The sequence below is a fragment of the Balaenoptera physalus genome, assembly GCF_965194825.1.
Source record: "Balaenoptera physalus genome assembly, chromosome: 4".
Taxonomy (NCBI): domain Eukaryota; kingdom Metazoa; phylum Chordata; class Mammalia; order Artiodactyla; family Balaenopteridae; genus Balaenoptera; species Balaenoptera physalus.
Genome location: NC_138891.1, coordinates 23,787,945 through 23,810,302, shown reverse-complemented (window position 1 = coordinate 23,810,302; position 22,358 = coordinate 23,787,945). Strand labels below are relative to the sequence as shown.

General features: G+C 48.5%; 1 protein-coding gene and 1 pseudogene across 3 annotated transcripts in view; one reads left to right on the top strand and one right to left on the bottom strand.

Moving 5' to 3' along the window:
- SPSB4 (splA/ryanodine receptor domain and SOCS box containing 4) overlaps positions 1 to 21,486 on the bottom strand; it is an 85,902-nt gene extending 64,416 nt beyond the window's left edge. Inside the window, exon 1 of one of the 2 annotated variants that reach the window (XM_082461313.1) lies at positions 21,413 to 21,486. The gene's annotated coding sequence lies outside the window, so the exon portion shown is untranslated. Of the gene's footprint in view, positions 1 to 17,777; positions 18,405 to 21,412 lie in introns of those variants that run through there. The other variant, XM_082461312.1, reaches the window with a different exon arrangement.
- On the top strand, positions 5,811 to 8,500 carry LOC309660508 (PDZ and LIM domain protein 1 pseudogene; annotated as a pseudogene). The gene has a single exon. The product of its transcript is annotated as a PDZ and LIM domain protein 1 pseudogene (transcript).
- Positions 21,487 to 22,358: the final 872 nt, after the last annotated feature.

Genomic DNA, 22,358 nt, shown 5'->3' with positions numbered 1-22,358 from the left:
AGCAGTGTGCTGCTGAGGCAGAGTGGGAGAAGCGCCTGAACTGGGGGAAGCCCAGAGCCGCAGATCTCTGCTGACTGGGTAGAAGCTAAAAGAAATCACTGCCACAGTCCTGTGAACAGAGTTACCAGGAACCAGGGAGCAATCCTGCTGTCCTAAAATACCTCCTGATATCTCCTCTACACGTATCCCCTGCAAAATGCTGATCCAGGAAGGTCCGCCTCTTCCAACTAGGAACCAGCACATGATGTAGTCAAAGATGCTGGAAAAGAAATAGAGGAGGAACAGAACAGGAAAAAATATGGTAAGCCAAGAAAACTCACCAGAAGAAAAAGCTGTCACAAAGCAGATAAAAATTGTGAGCAAATTTGTAAACTAATTTTGTGATCACTTATTTCAGAAGGGAGACAACTAGTATAGCCTAAAAAAAAAAAAAAAAAAGGATTAAATACATTTTTACATAGTTACAAAGGCAACCTCCAGAAGAACTCCAGAAGAATAAAATACAGATCTTCCAAATTGTCAAAAAGAACACAAAATAAAACAGACCATACTGAAAGATTTTGCTTTAAGAAGCAATAGAAACTAGGAACCAAGATGGCGGAGTAGAAGGACGTGCTCTCACTCCCTCTTGTGAGAACACCAGAATCACAACTAGCTGCTGGACAATCATCGACAGGAAGACACTGGAACTCACCAAAAAAGACACCCCACATCCAAAGACAAAGGAGAAGCCACAATGAGATGGTAGGAGGGGCACAATCACAGTAAAATCAAATCCCATAACTGCTGGGTGGGTGACTCAAAGACTGGAGAACACTTATACCACAGAAGTCCACTCACTGGAGTGAAGGTTCTCAGCCCCATGTCAGGCTTCCCAACCTGGGGGTCCAGCAACGAGAGGAGGAATTCCTAGAGAATCAGACTTTGAAGCCTAGTGGGATTTGATTGCAGGACTTCGACAGGACTGGGGGAAACAGAGACTCCACTCTTGGAGGGCACACACAAAGTAGTGTGCACATCAGGACCCAGGGGAAGGAGCAGTGACCCCAGGGGAGACTGAACCAGACCTACCTGCTAGTGTTGGAGGGTCTCCTGCAGAGGCAGGGGCTGGCTGTGGCTCACCGTGGGGACAAGGACACTGGCAGCAGAAGTTCTGGGAAGTACTCCTTGGCGTGAGCCCTCCCAGAGTCCACCATTAGCCCCACCAAAGAGCCGAGGTAGACTCCAGTGTTGAGCTGCCTCAGGCCAAACAACCAACAGGGAGGGAACCCAGCCCCACCCATCAGCAGTCAAGGGGATTAAAGTTTTACTGAGCTCTGCCCACCAGAGCAACAGTCAGCTCTACCCACCACCAGTCCCTCCCATCAGGAAACTTACACAAGCCTCTTAGATAGCCTCATCCACCAGAGGGCAGACAGCAGAAGCAAGAAGAACTACAATCCTGCAGCCTGTGGAACAAAAACCACATTCACAGAAAGATAGACAAGATGAAAAGGCAGAGGGCTATGTACCAGATGAAGGAACAAGATAAAACCCCAGAAAAACAACTAAATGAAGTGGAGATAGGCAACGTTCCAGAAAAAGAATTCAAAATAATGATAGTGAAGATGATCCAGGACCTCAGAAAAAAAATGGAGGCAAAGATCGAGAAGATGCAAGAAATGTTTAACAAAGACCTAAAAGCATTAAAGAACAAACACACAGAAATAAACAATGCAATAACTGAAATGAAAACTACGCTGGAAGGAATCAATAGCAGAATAACTGAGGCAGAAGAACGGATAAGTGACCTGGAAGACAGAATGGTGGAATTCACTGCTGAAGAACAGAATGAACAAAAATGAATGAAAAGAAATGAAGACAGCCTAAGAGACCTCTGGGACAACATTAAACGCAACAACATTCACATTATAGGGGTCCCAGAAGGAGAAGAGAGAGAGAAAGGACCCAAGAAAATATTTGAAGAGATTATAGTCGAAAACTTCCCTAACATGGGAAAGGAAACAGCCACCCAGCTCCAGGAAGCACAGTGAGTCCCATACAGGATAAACCCAAGGAGAAACACGCCAAGACACATAGTAATCAAATTGGCAAAAATTAAAGACAAAGAAAAATTATTGAAAGCAACAAGGGAAAAATGACAAATACCTACAAAGGAACACCCATAAGGTTAACAGCTGATTTCTCAGCAGAAACTCTACAAGCCAGAAGGGAAGGGCATGGTATACTTAAAGTGATGAAAGGGAAGAACCTACAACCAAGATTACTCTACCGGGCAAGGAGCTCATTCAGATTCAATGGAGAAATCAAAAGCTTTACAGACAAGCAAAAGCTAAGAGAATTTAGCACCACCAAACCAGCTCTACAACAAATGCTAAAGGAACTTCTCTAAGTGGGAAACACAAGAGAAGAAAAGGACCTACAAAAACAAACCCAAAACAATTAAGAAAATGGTCATAGGAACATACATATCGATAATTACCTTAAACGTGAATGGATTAAATGCTCCAACCAAAGACACAGGCTTGCTGAATGGATACAAAAACAAGACCCATATATATGCTGTCTACAAGAGACCCACTTCAGACCTAGGGACACATACAGACTGAAAGTGAGGGGATGGAAAAAGATACTCCACGCAAATGGAAATCAAAAGAAAGCTGGAGTAGCAATACTCATATCAGATAAAATAGACTTTAAAATAAAGACCGTTACAAGAGACAAAGAAGGACACTACATAATGATCAAGGGATCAATCCAAGAAGAAGATATAACAATTATAAATATATATGCACCCAACATAGGAGCACCTCAATACATAAGGCGACTGCTAACAGCTATAAAAGAGGAAATCGACAGTAACACAATAATAGTGGGGGACTTTAACACCTCACGTACACCAATGGACAGATCATCCAAAATGAAAATAAATAAGGAAACAGAAGCTTTAAATGACACAATAGACCAGATAGATTTAATTGATATTTATAGGACATTCCATCCAAAAACAGCAGATTACACTTTCTTCTCAAGTGTGCACGGAACATTCTCCAGGATAGATCACATCTTGGGTCAAAAATCAAGCCTCAGTAAATTTAAGAAAATTGAAATGATATCAAACATCTTTTCGGACCACAACGCTATGAGATTAGAAATGAATTACAGGGAAAAAAACGTAAAAAAGACAAACACATGGAGGCTAAACAATACATTACTAAATAACCAAGAGATCACTGAAGAAATCAAAGGGAAATAAAAAAATACCTACAGACAAATGACAATGAAAACACAATGATCCAAAACCTATGGGATGCAGCAAAAGCAGTTCTAAGAGGGAAGTTTATAGTTATACAAACCTACCTCCAGAAACAAGAAAAATCTCAAGTAAACAATGTAACCTTACACCTAAAGGAACTAGAGAAAGAAGAACAAACAAAACCCAAAGTTAGCAGAAGGAAAGAAATCATAAAGATCAGAGCAGAAATAAATGAAATAGAAAGAAAGAAAACAATAGCAAAGATCAATAAAACTAAAAGCTGGTTCTTTGAGAAGATAAACAAAATTGATAAACCATTAGCCAGACTCATCAAGAAAAAGAGGGAGAGGACTCAAATCAATAAAATTAGAAATGAAAAAGGAGAAATTACAACAGACAATGCAGAAATACAAAGCATCCTAAGAGACTACTACAAGCAACTCTATGCCAATAAAATGGACAACCTGGAAGAAATGGACAAATTCTTACAAAGGTATAACCTTACAAGACTGAACCAGGAAGAAACAGAAAATATGAACAGACCAATCACAAGTAATGAAATTGAAACTGTGATTAAAAATCTTCCAACAAACAAAAGTCCAGGACCAGATGGCTTCACAGGTGAATTCTATCAAACATTTAGAGCAGAGCTAACACCCATCCTTCTCAAACTCTTCCAAAATATTGCAGAGGAAGGAACACTCCCAAACTCATTCTATGATGCCACCATCACCCTGATATCAAAACCAGACAAAGATACTACAAAAAAAGAAAATTACATACCAATATCACTGATGAATATAGATGCAAAAATCCTCAACAAAATACAAGCAAACAGAATGCAACAAGACATTAAAAGGATCATACACCATGATCAAGTGGGATTTATCCCAGGGATGCAAGGATTCTTCAATATACACAAATCAATCAATGTGATACACCATATTAACAAATTGAAGAATAAAAGCCATATGATCATCTCAATAGATGCAGAAAAAGCTTTTGACAAAATTCAACACCCACTTATGATAAAAACTCTCCAGAAAGTGGGCATAGAAGGAAACTAGCTCAACATAATAAAGGCCATATACGACAAACCCACAGCAAACATCATTCTCAATGGTGAAAAACGGAAAGCATTTCCTCTAAGATCAGGAACGAGACAAGGATGTCCACTCTCACCACTATTATTCAACATAGTTTTGGAAGTCCTAGCCACGGCAATCAGAGAAGAAAAAGAAATAAAAGGAATACAAATTGGAAAAGAAGAAGTAAAACTGTCACTATTTGCAGATGACATGATACTATACATAGAGAATCCTAAAAATGCCATCAGAAAACTACTAGAGCTAATCAATGAATTTGGTAAAGTTGCAGGATACAAAATTAATGCACAGAAGTCTCTTGCATTCCTATACACTAATGATGAAAAATCTGAAAAAGAAATTAAGGAAACACTCCCATTTACCACTGCAACAAAAAGAATAAAATACCTAGGAATAAACCTACCTAGGGAGACAAAAGACTGTATGCAGAAAACTATAAGACTGATGAAAGAAATTAAAGATGATACCAACAGATGGAGAGATATACCATGTTTTTGGATTGGAAGAATCAATATTGTGAAAATGACTATACTACCCAAAGCAATCTACAGATTCAGTGCAATCCCTATCAAATTACCAATGGCATCTTTTACGGAACTAGAACAAAAAATCTTAAAATTTGTGTGGAGACACAAAACATCCCGAGTAACCAAAGCAGTCTTGAGGGAAAAAAACAGAGTGGGAGGAATCAGACTCCCTGACTTCAGACTATACTACAAAGCTACATTAATCAAGACAATATGGTACTGGCACAAAAACAAAAACATAGATCAATGGAATAAGATAGAAAGCCCAGAGATAAACCCATGCACCTATGGTCAACTAATCTATGACAAAGGAGGCAAGGATATACAATGGAGAAAAGACAGTCTCTTCAATAAGTGGTGCTGGGAAAACTGGACAGCTACATGTAAAAGAATGAAATTAGAACACTCCCTAACACCATACACAAAAATAAACTCAAAATGGATTCAAGACCTAAATTTAAGACCAGACACTATAAAACTCTTAGAGGAAAACATAGGAAGAACCCTGTTTGACATAAATCACAGCAAGATCTTTTTTGATCCACCTCCTATAGTAATGGAAATGAAAACAAAAATAAACAAATGGAACCTAATGAAACTTCAAAGCTTTTGCATAGCAAAGGAGACCATAAACAAGACGAAAAGACAACCCTCAGAATGGGAGAAAATATTTGCAAACGAGTCAACAGACAAAGGATTAATCTCCAAAATATATAAACAGCTCATGCAGCTCAATATTAAAGAAACAAACAACCCAATCCAAAAATGGGCAGAAGACCTAAATAGACATTTCTCCAAAGAAGACATACAGGTGGCCAAGAAGCACATGAAAAGATGCTCAACATCACTAATTATTAGAGAAATGCAAATCAAAACTACAATGAGGTATCACCTCACACCGGTCAGAATGGTCATCATCAGAAAATCTACAAACAACAAATGCTGGAGAGGGTGTGGAGAAAAGGGAACCCTTTTGCACTGTTGGTGGGAATGTAAATTGATACAGCCACTATGGAGAACAGTATGGAGGTTCCTTAAAAAACTAAAAATAGAATTACCATATGACCCAGCAATCCCACTACTGGGCATATACCCAGAGAAAACCATAATTCAAAAAGACACATGCGCCCCAATGTTCATTGCAGCACTATTTACAGTAGCCGGGTCATGGAAGCAACCTAAATGCCCATCGACAGACGAATGGATAAAGAAGATGTGGTACATATATACAATGGAATATTACTCAGCCATAAAAAGGAACGAAATTGGGTCATTTGTTGAGACATGGATGGATCTAGAGACTGTCATACAGAGTGAAGTAAGTCAGAAAGAGTAAAACAAATATCGTATATTAACGCCTGTACGTGGAACCTAGAAAAATGGTACAGATGAACCAGTTTGCAGGGCAGAAGTTGAGACACAGATGTAGAGAACAAACGTATGGACACCAAGGGGGGAAAGCCGCGGAGGGGTGGGGATGGTGGTGTGATGAATTCGGCAATTGAGATTGACATGTATACACTGATGTGTATAAAATTGATGACTAATAAGAACCTGTTGTATAAAAAAATAGATAAAATAAAATTCAAAAATTAAAAAAAATAGAAGCAATAGAAACAAAAACACAGAGACATAAAGTATGATAGTAAAACTATGACCAAAATACTAGCTATGTTAATGAATGGCCATAGTGAACTATTAAAAAGAAAAGATTTTAAGGTTGAGGAACAAGACAAAACTCCCACCATATGGCATATTTAAGAGATATCCCCAAAGCAAAGTAATTCAACAATGTTGAAAAAATAGGAAAGGTAAAAATATATCAAGTAAGGGCTACATCAAACTAAGCAGGTACAATAACTTAATATGAGGCAAGTAAGGGTGAATTCAGGGCAAATGATATTAAGTGAGACAAAGAACACTTTATAACAATAAAGAACATAATCCACAATTGAAGATCGAACACACCAAATAACAGCACCAAAATTCAAAGCAAAAGCTACAGGAAATACAAGAAAGGTCAGACAGATACACACTAGAGGCAGATGATTTTAATTCACCTCTTTCAGCTCATGACAGATCAATGGACCAAATTAAGTAAAGACATAGAAAACCAAAATTGCATAAGTAATGACATTTAATTGATGTATATGTATTTCTAAAAATTGCCCATATATTAGGTCACAAATAAAACCTCACCAAAAAAGCAGACATAATACAGAACCTGGTAACACAGAAGAAAAACTAGAAATTAATCACAAAATTATGGATCACAAAATCCTATCACTTGGACGTTTTTGAAAACTCTCTTTTAAACAACTCGGATCAAAAAAGAGACCTATATAGAAATTGTAGAGTATCTAGAAAATAAGAATATCAAAAAACATTCCATATATTGGAACCTGTGGGATCCCGTTAAAGTAGAGCTCAGAGGAAGTCATGGCTGGTGTACTTACGTTAGTAAATGAAAAAGAGTGAAAATATACAAATTAAGCATAATAAAATAGAAAAATAAAAGATCTAATCAGCACAGCTGCCGGGGAGCCCAACGCGCCACTCCGCGTCCTGCCCTGTCTGTCCCCTGGAGTCGCCACCCGCCGTCACCGCGCCATGACCACCCAGCAAATAGTCCTCCAGGGCCCGGGACCGTGGCGCTTCTGCCTTGTGTTGGGCAAGGACTTCGAGCAGCCTCTCACCATCTCCCGGGTCACTCCCGGAAGCAAGGCTGCTATAGCTAATTTATGTGTTGGAGATGTAATCACAGCCATCGATGGGGAAAATACCAGCAACATGACGCACCTGGAAGCTCAGGACAAAATCAAGGGCTGCACAGACAACATGACTCTCACAGTAACCAGATCTCAACAGAAAATCTGGTCTCCTCTGGTGACAGAGGAAGGGAAACATCATCCGTACAAGATGAATTTAGCCTCTGAACCGCAAGAGGTCCTACACAGAGGAAGCGCCCACAACCAGAGTGCCCTGCCCCTTACCGCCTCACCTGCCTCCACTTCTGCCCCAGGGTCATCACAAACCAGTACAACAGCCCAGCTGGCCTCTACTCCTCTGAAAACATCCAACTTCAACAGTGCCTTGGAGTCAAAGACGGCAGCCAGTGGGCAGGAGACGAATGGCAGAGCATTAGACCATTCTCAGCTTCCAAGCGGACTCGTCATTGATAAAAATCTGACGTTTACAAGATGCCTCAGGAGAAACAAGAGTTAAATGAGCCTCCGAAACAGTCCACTTCATTCCTGGTTTTGCAGGAAATCCTGGAGTCTGAGGAGAAAGGGGATCCCAACAAGCCCTCAGGATTCAGAAGAGTTAAGGCTCCAGTCACCAAAGTGGCTGCATAGATTGGAAATGCCCAGAAGCTGCCCATGTGTGACAAATGTGGCACCGGCATTGTCGGCATGTTTGTGAAGCGGCGGGACCGTCACCGCCACCCTGAGTGTTATGTGTGCACCGAGTATGGCAACAACCTGAAACAGAAGGGCCATTTCTTTGTGGAGGATCAGATCTACTGTGAAAAGCACGCCCGGGAGCGGGCCACTCCACCCGAGGGCTAAGATGTGATCACCGTGTTCCCCAAGTGAGCCGGCAGCTCTGCACCCAACACTGCTCTCCAGCGAGCCCCTGCTGCATCTTGTCCTCTGAAAGCTCTGGCCTCTCTTTCCTTGAAAGTTCTCGCTTACTCTGGTTTTATCCCTGCTCGTTAGCTAATTGACTCACGCTGGCTGTGTGATGCCCGCTTTTTTTTTTTTTTTTTTTAATTAATTAATTAATTTATTTTTGGCTGTGTTGGGTCTTTGTTTCTGCGCGAGGGCTTTCTCTAGTTGCGGTGAGCGGGGGCCACTCTTCATCGCGGTGCGCGGGCCTCTCACTATCGCAGCCTCTCTTGTTGCGGAGCACAGGCTCCAGACGCGCAGGCTCAGTAGTTGTGGCTCACGGGCCCAGTTGCCCCGCGGCATGTGGGATCCTCCCAGACCAGGGCTCGAACCCGTGTCCCCTGCATTGGCAGGCAGACTCTCAACCACTGCGCCACCGGGGAGGCCCCGATGCCCGCTTTTATAATTAACAGAAGATGGTTTTGTTTCAGTGTCCCCTTACCAGCATCACTGTGTCTTCTCTTCTCCTCCATTCATCTCTGCTGCAAATGGACATCAGCCCAATTTGAACCAAACTGAATTTAATATGTCTGACAATGATTTTTTTACTCAATAAATTAATAGACTTCAAAACAAAAAACAAGATCTAATCAAAAAACAGAACAGGGCCTCTCACGGTGCCGACTGCAAGCAGTTCTGTGGCCCACACGGGACATTTCTTAGGGAAATTGCTTTATCCTTGTGCACACCATGCCAACTTTGGAGCTGTTGAAAGACAACTGTAACATATTTGAAAGCAGCGGCCAAGCAGCAGCCCCAGAGGAGACCATGCTGGGTTGTGGAGGGCATGTTGGTTTCCCTTCTGGCCTCCCGGCTTCTGCCCCATCAGTGGCAGGCGGGGGCCTCAAAAGCTGCCCACCCTGGCGACGGTGGAGTGGACACACAGCAGCCCTTTGCTGCTCCCCCCAAGACAGGACCCAGAGTGGAGTGCTCATGTCCACTAATGGCCATCCACTAAGGAAAATTAGTGACAGCACAATATAACGAAGGGCAGGGTTTGAATCCCTTCCTGTCCATTGGGCCCTGGCAAGGGCTTACCCTCTCTGAGACTCATCTGAAAAGTGCTCTAACTATGTGCTAAGCTTGCCTGTCTTTGCAAGGATCAGGGGAGATATCTGTAAAGTCTGAAATGGCACAGGGCACCTGGGAGGCACCGAGTAAATGTTAAGTGCTCCTTTAAACTGTGTATGTCCTCCGACATTGCCATTTCAGCACCTGAATGCATCCTAAAGAAACACCAGGGCGTGCACTAGGATTCAGCTACAGAAGCAAAGGGCAGCGTGGTTCATAGAACCAAAAGGTGGAGATCAATGTAAATGCTCACAATAGGGGGCTATAACTTTTTCATGGGGTCCCCAGCTTCCAGCCAGATCTACTCTGCCTGCACCCAGCTGGGACGTTGCCTCTGCAGTCCTCACCCCAGAGAAGTTCCAGCTCCTACGGTCTCCTGCAACTGTGACTGAACTAACAAATGAATAAAAGACAGGCTAAGCAACTTGGTTTTACTCCCCATGGAACCTGTCAAAGGCAGTGGTCAGGATCAGAAGCCAGAGCTGGGAGACAGGGAGTTACTAATGCAGATTCCCAACCCCTAAACCGGAGTCACAGGTCAATCTTCATGTCTTTGTCCTGGCAGTTGGGACCCCCAGTCCTTCCTTCCTCACCTCCCCAATTCAGCCTGAGAGCCCCACCTCCTCCAGGAAGCCCGCCCTGATCCCCCAGGGCCTCTAGGTGCCTGCCTCACACTTTTGTCACCCCTGAGCCAGCCACGACTTTCTGGTCCACTGATGTGCATTTTTCTACCTTGAGGGGCATTCCTCTGGGGACAGGAAGCTCTCCCCTGGGCTTCTTCACCACCCCCCACCCAACCCCACCTAGCACATATAATACAAACAAGCATGGTGCTTTGGAAGACAGGGCAGAATACATGTATGGATGTGAAGAGGAGATTCTGGGCTTCAGTAACTTCTCACGTTCTGCTGTCTCTAGAGGATTCAGCAGGGAAAGGGCCGGGGCTGGAGTCAGGAGATGAGAGCACGGGTCCCAGTTCTCCACTAACACAGTCACTGCCTCTGAGCCGCTGACCCTGGGCTGTATCCAGTCTGCCCCTTGTTATATACTGCTGTGCACCCTTCCTACTCCCAGCCTCATTTATTCTTTCAACAAACACTTGATGGATGGCTGTCATGTGCCAGGCTCTGTGAGGCTGAGAGCTAGGGACACGCAGCCGTGGCCAAGTCAGGCTCAGCCCCTGCCCTCTCTCTCCAGACAGAGGGAGCGAGTGCTGGTCACCTTTCTCCTCTTGTCTCCACCACAGCTCGTGGCGCTGGGCCAGGCACAGAGGAGATACCACAGAGTCTAACTTCCTGGTAGGAATAACATTGTCTCTCAACCCAGCAAGCAGAGAGCATACTGAGCAATGCCTCCATCACATTTCCTCAAACCAAACTTAATTTCTTAGGCCATGCTTGGATGGGGATGCTTAATGACATTATCTGGAAGGATCCGCCCCAGGGCTTCAGTGATGGCTGAGCAAGAAAACAAAAACTCAGATTGCCAACTGCCCTTCCCAGGACGCTGGTGGGTATTGCAACCTGACAGGGGAAATGAGAAGACACGAAGCGTGGATGTGGCACTTCTTAAGGAGCCTCAACGGTTTGCAAGGTGTGACACTCAGTCTTCAGAGGCCCAGGACCCAAAATCCCATTCTCGAAGTCTTGTCTGCTGGACTCAGCCAGGCACGGGGTCTGCCAGGAGACAGGACTGCTGCAGGATTGATAATGACTCGGTGAAATGCCCTCCGCTCAATGCGGCCTGTGGCTTTGGACTTGCTGGGGTAGGGGTTGGGGGCGGATTTCATTCCTTCATTTAACCAGCAGTAACGGTGCCTCCCTGGGGATCTGAGGCTACAGGAAAGTGTAAGACCCGATCACTTCCCTCCTGGGAGAGCTCACGCCAAACGGGTCAGACCCAGCGACAGGTCTGAATAATGACAAGGACTGTAAAAAGCAGTGCACTTTGATACCACTTGAATTCCTATAATAGACTGTGTATTGGTTTCAAATACATACGACACCACTTGTAAAAACGCAAAGCTGACCTAATCACGCTCCCTGCTTAAAATCCTTCACAGGCTCTCCACAGCTTTCAGGATAAAGTACAACCTCCTAGCCCTAACCCTCCCCAAATGCTCCCTGATGCTTCCCTGGCCCATCTCCCTCTGTGAAGCCCTTCACGGCATCCCCACTAACCTGCGTGTCCTGACCCTCTGCTGCCTTCACCCCTTCCCCCTCCCTTGCACACCCCTCCACATACACACACCTGGGGAATTCATTCTACTCGGGTATCAGTGCCCCTGGGGAGCTCCCCATCCCGTGCCCTCAGAGCCCCTGCACCTGTCTCCATCACAGACTTATCACGAGGGGCCCTAATGTCTCCTCAGCTGCCTCCCTCCCACCAGACGGGGGACAATGCAAGAGCAGGGGCTGGGTCTCCTCACCGGAGTCCCCAGGACTCTGCAGGGCCCTGGCTCAGAGAAAGCGGTGGATGCACAAGCACGAGCAAAGAAATAAAAGCAACCTGCCACTTTAGAAAGAACCTCCACCGAGGCATGACTGGGAGAGCAGAGCTCCCTGAGCTCGGGCAACTCATTTACATTTTCAGCCCTCAATTTTCACCTCTGTGCAATGGTGCCAACGGTACCCACTTGGACCTGGTTCGGCTGGGATGTTTCTAAGATTTTCTTAGTGCAAATATTAAGTAGAGAGGCTATTCTACTAAAAGATGCTGATTCAGAATGAACCTGCCAATGGTGAATGAGCTAAAGAACCTCCAAGCTTTTATTCACAGGCATCCATTAACTTTTCTCTCTGTACACATGCATGGAGCTCGTACGACACTAGGCTGGGCAGGACCTTTCTTCCCAGGAGAGCCATCTGTCCAGCTCCAGGTGGAACCATCTCACGCCCATCTTCCTGGAGTGTGAATCAATGAGGCTTCCCCGTGCCTCTCCTTCTTGTGGGGTTTCCATGGGAATCTTCCCACGCGTGACTGAGCCAGGAGCCCCCAGGGCGGAAGCTCAGGCTGTCAGCCAGCAAGGAACTCAGGGGATGGGATGGAGGAGGTGTGCCGGGCGGTGACCAAGCCAGCGTGCTCTGCCAAGTCATCTGAAAGAGACACACCTCCAAGGCAGGAAGGTCAGAGGCCCTATTTCCACGTGCATTCCTGGCAGGTCTGGTCATCGCTCCAGCTGCCCCTGTGCCCTGTGCCCCAAGCACACGTGGGTAGTTCTGCAGGACAGCTGGCCTCTGTGAGACCCAGCATGGCTCAGGCTGGAGCAGAGCTAGGAGAAAGGGGCCAGGGTGGGTGCTGCATGACGGGACCCTCTTGGATCAACTTCTATGAAGAAAACACAATGATCTTCACGTCTGGCCCATCATTTATCTCATGAGCCGAACTTTGCCCACTTAGTATAACTGGTTGTCTGAAAACTCGGGATGCCTGAATGAAAAGGGAAGCTCAGGCTTGGTCTAGGAGATCATAGTAGGAACCTGCTGGGATTTCTGAAGGTCCCTCTGTTAAGCTTCAGCTGTCTCTGGGAGCATTGTTGAGATTACCAGGGGGCGGGGCGGGGTGGGCATTGTTGGAGAGGAAGAGGGGATGGAGAGGAAGTGGGGAGACAGGGAGACCCAGAGAGAGAGAGAGGAGAGGGAGGGAGCCCCAGGGAGCAGAGAGCCACTCTGGCCCCGGGAATCTGTGTTACCTGTGGGAATCTGTGTGACTTGCGCATCACACAGAATGCGGCTGACAGGTGAGAGGCCTCTGCGGACTCAGCCCCACTCGTTTCTGGAGAAGTCAGAGCTCCAGGCTCACTCATAAGTGACTTTTCACAGCACTGAAAGCCAGGTGGGGTACTTGGGAACTGCTCTGGGCCTCCCCCTCTGCACACACCAGCACATGGAGGTGTAGAGCTCGGGGCAGTCTCCTGCCACCTCTCGGCTCTGAGGTCCACCTGGCTGGCCTCATAAACGGGGCACACCCACTGCCGCACCTTCAGGGCCTGCTGCTCCCTCCCTGCATGCATCTTCTCTTACGACCGGCATTTCCAGCCCTCTGTGGATCCTCGCAAACTGAGTCTCCAGCCCCGCTTTCTCTCCTCAGCACCAGACCCACCTATCCCAAGGCCTCTGGCCACACCAGACGAGGGGCTCCTTCAAACGACCTTGTAAAGCCAGCTGGTCTCTTTCCCCTTGGACACGCCCATCCACTCTAGATATCAGACGTGGGGTTTCAGGGGCCACTGGCACCTCAGAATCTACACGCCCAGGACTGAAAGCAGCCTCTTCCCTCTCCAGCAAACCAGGTTCCTCTCTCGTCCCCATTTCTGCCATGGATCCCCCTGTCTCTCAGTCTCCCTTAATGCTTTCAGCTCTCCCTCAATTCAGATCTTGCCTGGATTACTACAATGGTCTCCCAGTGGGGCTCCCTGACTCCAGTCTGTGGCCCCCAAACCACCCTCCATGCTGCCACAGGGTAAATCTGACCAAGGCACACACACACCTTTTGTTCAACTCTCCAGGTGGCTTCTCCAGGGAGAAGCCGCACCCCTTAGCTTGGCATATAAGAGTCCTTAAGACCTGTTCTTGCTTACTTCTCCCACGCCTAGTCTCCCAGCACGGCCCCCATCAGACCAGTCATAGCAGACTACCCTGAGAGACCACATCCTGCCCATACCTTGGCCTCCAGGGGCCTTCCCACCTTCCCTTGACTGGCTGACAGTCATTCATTCTCCTCCCACCCGCACACGGGGCCGGGCACCCTCTGTGGCGTCCCTCCATCCCCCTTCGGCCTCGTCCTGCATCCACAGCTGTCTTCTGCACCCCGTGCTACATTTCTTGCTGGCGAGGCCAGCACCCAGCCAACCTCTATCTCCTACCAGCACCGTACCGGCACCTGCTACCTCTGTCTGCATTAGAAAGCACTTCTCAGACTGAAGAAGAAACTTCCACTCCACACCTCTTGTATAGTTTGCATTTTTAACAACAAACATTTTTCTTTCGTAGCTTTTCTTTCATCTTTCTTTCATAACATTTTAAATGGGGGTTAACTCAATATGTGTAGCAAAAAATCACATGCAATCAACACTGCCCTGGAAAGTTCTTCTGAAGAAGGTTCATGATACCCAATTTGGGTCTGCCATCCTCTTTCCCAAGGGGTTCAGCACAGACAACTGTTTTCCCTCCAGCTTCGGAACGGATACAGCCAGTGAGACTTATTTAGGGACCACGTTTTATTTAAAATATTTTATTTAGAATGGGGACTTCCCTGATGGTCCAGTGGTTAAGACTCTGCACTTCCACTGCAGGGGGCGTGGGTTCGTTCCCTGGTTGGGGAACTAAGATCCCGCATGCCGCGCGGCACGGCCAAAAAAAAATAATAATAACAAAATAAAATGTGTTGCTGTTTTATTTAATTTTTTTGTTGCTGATCTTTCTTGCCAAGTATGTTTGGTTATGTTCACATAAGTTAAGTGCATGTATTTATGTACTTATTTTTTTAAATGACTCAGGCAGAGACTTCTGGTAGCTTTGCTCCAGGTACCTTCACACCCCCTGATCTTCTGCACCGAGTGGCCTGTTCTACCTGCCGGGCTGCCTGAGACCCTTCATTCCTGTCCCAATAGAGAAGGGGCCTTTCAAGAACCTGGCTATGTTACAACAGGTCAGGCAACTCGGGGAGAATCAATTAGCCCCCATATGGTGAATGGTACTAGGTCTTTTCCCAGAGGGATGGGGAACTCTGCACTGGCACAGGTCTTGGCCACTTTCTGGGGTAGAAGCGAAGCCTCCCAAGGACAAGCCTGTGTAAATGAGGAGAAGGAGCCAGTCTTAAAAAAGCCAAGGGAAAAAGTCCTTGGAGTGTTGGAGCAAAACCAAAAAGGCCAGGGTGTGGAGGGTAATGAGAGAGGCAAACAGTGAGAAAGGCGTGAAGGAAGCAGTAACCAGACCCGGAGGGCCCTGGGGGCACCTAGATTTTACACCCTGGCAACCTCGAGGACGTTCTAAGACTGGGAGGGATTTGATCTATTTTATATTTTTAAAAGATGTTTCTGATAAATTATTATTATTTGCTAATCTGATATGTGAAAAATTGTACCTTATTGTAGTTTTAACTTACATTTTTCTTACTGAGTGAGGTAGAGCAGCTTGTCTTATGTTTGTTATTTCAATTTTATTTTGTGCATGTGAACTGTTAATGGTCTTTGTCTGTTTTTGCTCTTTTTCTTCTTGACTTGAGAACATTTTTACACATTAAAGAGATGAGCCCTTTGTGACAGGAGTGACGATTCTCTCCCCAGTTTGTCATATGTCTTTTAACTGTTTCTGGTGATGTCCCTGTAGATTTTCTTTTTATATAATTGAGTTTATCAGTCTCTGAAATAAAATAGAAATACAGACTGGAGAGATATTTGAGTGGAATGGCCAGCAAGTTGAATTTTGTTTGCTGTTTGCCAAAAGTGGCTTAAATTCCTTTTATTAGTACTTTTAAAGGAAGTTTAAAAAATGGAATCAATCAGAGGGTATGTATCTCAAGAGGATTATGCCCTTGTGTCAGGCACGTTCATATCATGTTACTGACACCGTCTTTCTACAAACTCCATTAATCAGTAGCCCTTTTTGAAAAATGAAGGTGTGGGAGAAGAGGAGGGATTCCCCCATCAGCCTCAGTGACAGAGGCTGCAGGATTTTGTTGGAGGATAGAGGCACCAAGGTGGGAAAACAGAGGGAGAGACGGGAGAGGGGAGAGACGTAGTGCACTGATGCTTCTTCCCTCGGTGCGATGACCTCCTGGAAGGGGGGAGGGGCAGCTCCTGGATTCTCCTTTTAATAGCGTTTTTCTGAGGCTCAGGCACGCCTTCCTGATTTATGCTCATCGATTGCAGGGGGACAGAAGGTGCATGGAGGAGGGAGGCTCAGATTCCTAGAGAGGAGAGAACTCCTACCTTCACCCCCCCCAAACTCCCCCAGGAGGAGGATGGGGCAGACGAGGAAACTGAGCTGGGAGAGATGAGAGTACTTGCCCAAGGTCACACCGCGGGCTGGTGATGGAGGCGGAATTCGAACTCAAGCCTTACTCCGGAGCCGAGAGCTCCCCACCTCCTAGCGCTGGCGGCCCATAAGTGCCCTCCTCTCCTTTCCAGTCCGCAACAGCCCACGCTCCGCCATCCGGGAGGCGGGAGCAGCCACTCCCCCCCGCTTCTCCCGCCAGGGAGAGGTCCTGGGCTCGCGTCCCCTCCTGGCTCCGAGCCCGTGGCGCGTCTTGCGCTACCCGGGGGGACACATTTACCGCGCTCCAAGCTCTGGCCTCCTCCCTCCTTCCCAGACCCCACCCCCACCCCCACCCCCTGCCCGTGACTCACGCAGCACGCGACCCCCTCCCTTCCTAAGCATCGCCAAGTTTGTCTCCAAGCGAGGCCTGGAACTGGCCCCAAGCAGCGACCGGACCGGGCGACAAGCCTCACTATCCAGCGTCAAGAGTAAACGATAACAGCCACCACTTCACCAGCGCCCACTGCGTGCCGGGCGCTTGATTTCCACCGCTCCGAACCGCCCCCGCCCCCCACCAACCCAGATGAACAGACCCCTGGAAATTACTGTCCCCAATACATACACGAGAGAGCTGCTGCAGCTCTGGAAAGTTGGATAACACGCTTGGGCTCACACAGCTAATAATAATGCTGGCTAACATTTGATCGAGTATTTCCTATGTACCAGGCACAGGTCCACGTACATTACGAGGACCACCCCACAGATCTTACCAATAGCCCTATTAAAAGGGTACCATTATCATTCCCATCCTATGGATGAGGAAATCGAGGTTTGGCGCCTTGCCCAAGGTCACCCAGCCAGTGAAAGACAGATCATGGACCCAAACCCAGGCAGGGTGACTGGGGGGAGGGGGTAGTTTTTTGTGCTGTCTCCATTACGCAGAAAAGCAGCGGGCTTCGAACCTATGGCACCAGGGGCCAGCCCTCAACGCCCCAAGGCTGCGCGCAAACCAACCAGGTCGGACTGCCACAGCCCGCAGAGAGGAATTCCCGGGGACCTGGACGGGACCCACGCCAGGAGCGCCGGCTGTGGCGAGTGCCGGCCCGCACGAGGTCCGCGCGGCCAGATCTCGGCTCCCGCGCGCCCCTCACCAGAAGATGGAGAATACTCACCATAAAAGAGAGGGCAAGCGCCTGCCCTGGAGGAATCGCCAGCGCTGGCAGGTCCTGGACTGCCGGGGGAGGCGTCTGCAGCCGCTGCCGCCCACTCAGGGGCGCCCGAGCGACCCCGAAGATGCCGGCTGGCTCCCCGGGGCCAGGGGCGCGTCCTCACGGCCCGTGCCCAGGAGCAGCGCCCCCTCTGCCCAGCAGGGTGGCCTGGAGTTGGAGCTTTCTTGGGAAGTTGGCGCTCCGGCGCGGCGGGAGGGCGCAGGAGGCTGGGTGGGAGTGGGGAAGCGCCTTTCTGCGCGGATCCCGGGGGCGCGCCAAGGCCCGCGCTCCAGCGGTTTCTAAGCTCCGTGCCAGACCCGGAGGGCGGCGAGTCCTGAGCTCAGGGCGCACGGGCCGCGCCTCGGCCTCCGGCCCCTGGCGCGCCCTGCGACTTCCCCCGCGCCCTGGGCGCACGCATTGGTGGTTGGAGCTGGGGCCCGGGACCGGGCTACGGTGCGCTCATCGCCCTCCCCAGGGGCTGGGCGCCTTTGTGCGCGGGGCGCGTCGGCCGCCGCGGCCAGCTCTGGATGCTGCAGCCGCCGCCGCCTCCCCCTCTTCCTCCGCCGCCGCCCGCTCCCCGCCTTCCCGGCCGGCCCGGAGGCTGCAGCTGAAAGCCGATCCGGCTGAGCTCATCCCTGAAGGCCACTAATCCAATAGCCGCGGAAGGCGCGGCCGCCGGGAACGCCCCTTCCCCCACCATCCCGCGTCCCGGCCCGTCCCAGCTCGGGCCGCTGCCGGCGCCGCCACCTTCCCGAGGCCACCAGCTGGCGGGAGAGGGAAGTGGAGCCCGCGCCCGCGTCCCCGTGCCGAGTCGGCGCGGTCGCCATTCACCAGCCCGCTAGCCCGCGCACTCCCTCACTCACGCACTCATTCATGCGCGCCCCTCCCTATTCATTCAAGAGCTCCGGGAGCGCCGGGGTGGGTACCCCTGAGCTGGAAGGGACACACACACAGTCACTCGGCAGCTTTGCTGTCTTTACCCAATGCATGTGGGAAATAGCAGCCGGGGAAAGGTCGTGGTTTAATAACCTCTTCCTCAGACACGTGTCCACACTTTATTTTTTAAGATCAGGATCCAACTCATCTTCTAAAGTCCAATTTCATACCGCACCTGCTTCACGGAGCCTTCCCCGCCCACCCGAGGCGCGAGTAGGTGGGTCTCTCTACTCTGCCTGCTACCAGCGCTGAAGGTGGGCAGCCTCTTTGCCAGCAGGCGCAGAGAGATAAGGAAGAGGGCGTGGCCAGAGCGGAGGCCAAGCGAGTGCTTGTAGCATCAGTGCTTCCTTGGGGATATTGAAAGTTACTGGTCTGGGTGCCTTCGTCTCTGTTCCCAGAGTTGACCTCAGTTCATTCCACAGTCATTTGGTCTGACCCCAGCCCTCTCTGTGCCAGGTACCAAAGAGCCTCGACGCAGAGCTCCCATTCATCTGGGACACAGGCAAGTAAAGGCAATCCAACCTAGTGCGAGAAATGTTTTGATGGTGGCTCTGGGGCTCCTTTCCCAGACTGGGAAGGGCAGTCTGGAATTAGCTCCTGGAGGCAGAGGGACGGGATGGTCACCTGGCTAGGTTCCTATCACAGCACAGAGCCTATGGTATGACTGGAATGTAAACAATAAGGTAAGATGTAGCTGGAGGGAGGGACAGTGGCTAGGGTCTTGGGAGCCATCCAAAGAGTTTGACCGTTCCCCCAAGATTAGTTGAGGCCTTTAACCAGGGTAATATTTTGTCAGATTTGCATTCTATAAAGATCTCTCAGTAGCGGAGTGGGTGGATGGAGGAAATCAGCTTGGAAGCTACTGAAATAGTCCGAGCAAAAGATGATGCCTCATAAACCAGGGTAGCCGTGGTGGGATGGCCAAAGGGTGTATTGATCAAGAATTTGTTGCACTTATCCTATTGTTTTGTCATTGCCTGTTTGTATGTCTGTCTCCCTCCTAAGGCTGTGAACCCCCTCAAAGGGCAAGAATACATTTTATACATCTCTGGATTCCCTGTACCCAGCACAGAACAGACATTGAGTAAATGTGATTTGAACTGACCCGAGTGGCCGTTCTGACGTACGTTCACACTTACTGTATTTTGGGGGTCTCCACAGCAGGCCTTTCTAACCCCCATCAGGAAACTCTTGGAGCACCTACTCTGCAAGTTACTGAAGGGGCTATGGACACAGGTTGGGGACAAGAAAAGAAAATCTGGGGAAAAAAGATACAGAAGCAAAGGGGAATTGAAAGAAGACTTTCAGTGGTTTCTCCACCTGAACCTAATCTGGCTGACGGGGTCGGGGAGGGGGATGCCCATCACTTGCCCTCTGCTAGAAACATGACAACAGCTTCAAGGACAAGATGCGGAAGGAGAAATAGCCACAATTTGAGAAACTAACTTCCCTCTCCCTTGGGGGCTCCAGATAGGTTCACCGTACTGACCCTTCCAAATATGCCTCAGGCCCAAAGGAGTGGCCACAAGAGCACCCCAAGTGTCCCTGCAGGCCCCAAAATACTCCAGCCCCTGGGTCCCAGGTGAAGCAATTTGTCATTTTGGGAGAAGCCAGAATAACCTGGCTATTAAAACTCTTCACATTGAGGTAAGCAGCCTCTAAGATGTCTCCAGCAGTCTCTGCCTCTTGGTTTCACACCCTTGTGTGGCCCCTGCTCTTAGGTGTGGGCTGGCCTCATGGACTTGCTTCTCACCAAGAGAATAATGTGGAAGTGATGGATGACCCATCCAAGATTAGGTTATAAAAAGACTGTGGCTTCTGCTTTGAGCATTCTCTCTCTCTGTCTCTCTCTCTCTCTCTCTCTGTCTCTCTGTCTCTCTCACTTGCTTTTGAATTAGCTCTCTGGGAGAAGCCAGCTGCTATATGCTGAAGCAGCCTTGTGGAGAGGCCCATGTGGTGGGGACAGAGGCCTGCCAACAACTCACTTCAACTTCTAAGTGAGCGAACTTAGGAGCAGATCTCAGCCCCCAGTCCCAGCTGAGCCTTCATATGAGACTGCAGCCCTTGTCTGACACCTTGACTGCAAGTTCATGAGAAACCTTGAATCAGAGACATTCAGCTACACTGTGCCCAGATTCCTGACCACAGAAACTGTAAAAGAATAAATGTTTACTGTATTAAGCTGCTCATTTGGGGGGTAATTTCTTGTGCAGCAATAGATAACTCATGCAAGATGTTCTTAACTGTCCAAGGTTGATTCAAAAAATAAACCCTCAAAGAACTAGCCAGTCTCACTCCAAAGAAAACACAATCTTTCATGGGTATGGCCAGGCAGCCTTTGGGTTTAATTTCAATTCAGACTATTTGGGTCTTAGCTTTCTCATTGTAAAATGGGGACAGAAGGATTTCCTGAGTATGATTATGTGTTGTAGCATGTTACGTACATAGTAGCTGCTCAGTAAGTCTTTTTCTCCTACTTCTGAGCAGTAGGTGAAGACCTGCAGCATTCTTGGAGTTCTTGGGCTAAGGCAAAGTCATGCCTAGAGCAGAAGGTCCACTGGGGGCTGCTACAGTCAGGGGTCCAGAACCTCTGTTTGTAATGCAAAGCTGTGAACTCCACCATTTGCTTGCCTCTTCTCCCAAGCAGCTTAGAATCTACTTACCAGGTTTCAGCAATCTTGGTCTCCTTCTCAGTCTTCCAAAAGTATCAACTGTAGTTTAATAGAAGGTGAGGAAAAACCGTCAGTACTGAGAAATTCTGGCGCTTGAGGCTTGCTCCGAGGAGATGCATGCCAGGGAGGAGAAGGGTGGTGTGTGCCGTCGGCACATCTTCTGCCCTCCCTCAGAGGAAACCCCATTTGAGCCCAGCCTACAGTGTGGGGATGCCCATAAGGGGCCCTCCTCTCTGGTCCTCTCTACAGCTCACTCACCAGCATCTCTATCCCCAACTGCTGCAGCGCCTCCTTACTTCTGCTCCACAACTAGAGCTGGCTTCTCAAAGTGAAAGTCACCCCTTCCGCCCCCTTCAGAGGATGGCCCACAGGGTGGTTTTCCCACTTCTTAGCTGAATCTGGCTCCTGCGTGCTAGTCTCACTTTCCTGCACCCTTGCTCTGGGCCAGGCCACCTCTGAGCAACTCCAGAGAACCAAGCTTCCTCCCTGACATCAGCCTTCACACACACTAACCTTTCCCCCTGGCACAGACTTTGCCCAGGTAACTCCAATTCTCTGCCTGTATGCATGCCCTCTCCTCCAGGAAGCCTTCCTGAAAGCCTAGTCTCGGTGTACCCCCTCCTGTGTGTGCCCTCTGGCCTGTGCCCTCTCTCAGGGCCCCAATTCCACTGTTGCTGCTGCCTCTTTTCTTGCCATCCTCCCCTCCCACAAGATGTGAGCACTTCCAGGGCTGAGCTGTCTTTTTCTTCTTTACAGCTTTTGCACTCCCACCTCCATTTCCAACTCACTAATTTCTCTAAGCTCTACAGCCCTCCCCAGCAGCCCCAGGTGGGTTAGGGAGCCCAACAGCAGCTTGTTGTCTTACCTCTGTCACAGCACTTCGCAAACCCTTTGGGAACTCTCAGACACTCACAGCAGACAGTGGCTCTCTTAAGGG